The following is a 1,301-nucleotide window of genomic DNA, read 5'->3' on the forward strand; positions in this document are numbered from 1 at the left end:
CACTCACTGGGGGTGCCTGGAGACCTGGGACGGGGCTGGGGTGGGGGGATATTTAAGCTGGGGGGGGGTTGGAAGGGGGGCAGTGGGGTCGGGGGGTTGTATTTATACTTGCGCGTGCGTTTTCGGGAGCGCAAGCGCTAAAACCGAAGCGAAGGTGGACAAGTCTTTCCAGAGTCGGGAAACATAGTGGTGGATGCTTAGTGTCCCTCCTGCACTCAACCTGGTCCTTTCCCACCCATCCCCGGGGCGCCCCAGCCCTCAGAGACCTGCACTCAAGATTTGAGCCTAAAACTCAAGTGGGAAGAAGCAGGAGTTGCAATTTTGGCTGTGGTCATGGGGCACAGCACCTGGATGGGGGGACCACAGCTGCCCCTTCCCTGCACCCTGGTGCACTAAGCATGCTCCCCTGTGTTTCTCTGGCTAAGTATCCTAAAAATGCTGCACTGGAGCAGCCCTATACATATATAAATATATATTATATATAATATAAAGAAAAAAAACCCGAAAACACACACACAAAAGAAAAGGTAAATGGTTTTACTGCAATTTTTATTGAGACGTAAATAATATTTCAATTTTTTTGTTTTCTTTTTAATTTATTGAAGCTGTTCATTCTGGCAATGATTTGCAGACAATGTGGGGCGGTACTTTCAGCTCTATTTTTACTGTGTATGGTATTTAAATCTGAAATACGAGTTTCTAAGCAATATCTGAGGCCTGTGGCTCCTTCTATAGTTAATGTCCACAACATAGATTTCCCCAGTTCTCTCTGGGCATGCCAACAAGGGGACAGGAGATTCTTCTGGGTACTTTTTCTAGAAATGAACAAGTAAATGAGCAAATCACAAAACCTTCTTATGACACAAACTGAGCCAGAAAACTCTTCTGGAAGCTGCTGCCTCTTCTTCTCACCTTGATCTCGGTTTGTTTCTCCTCATTTCCATCCCAGTTATTACCACCATCCCAGCCATCATCCCATCATAGGCATTGCTCCCATCCCAGCAGTCACACAATCCCAGCCATACCCCCTCTCTCCTCTCCTCTCCTCTCCTCTCCTCTCCTCTCCTCTCCTCTCCTCTCCTCTCCTCTCCTCTCCTCTCCTCTCCTCTCCTCTCCTCTCCTCTCCTCTCCTCTCCTCTCCTCTCCTCTCCTCCCCTCCCCTCCCCTCCCCTCCCCTCCCCTCCCCTCCCCTCCCCTCCCCTCCTTTTGGCTGCCTATCCTTGCTGGAGGTGGAAAGATGGGAGTCACCTGAAGTGGGTGGAATGCTGCAGGCTGTCACCTCCAGCTGCATGGGAAAGGCA

The sequence above is a fragment of the Cinclus cinclus genome, chromosome 6 (assembly GCF_963662255.1).
Source record: "Cinclus cinclus chromosome 6, bCinCin1.1, whole genome shotgun sequence".
Classification (NCBI taxonomy): Eukaryota; Metazoa; Chordata; class Aves; order Passeriformes; family Cinclidae; genus Cinclus; species Cinclus cinclus.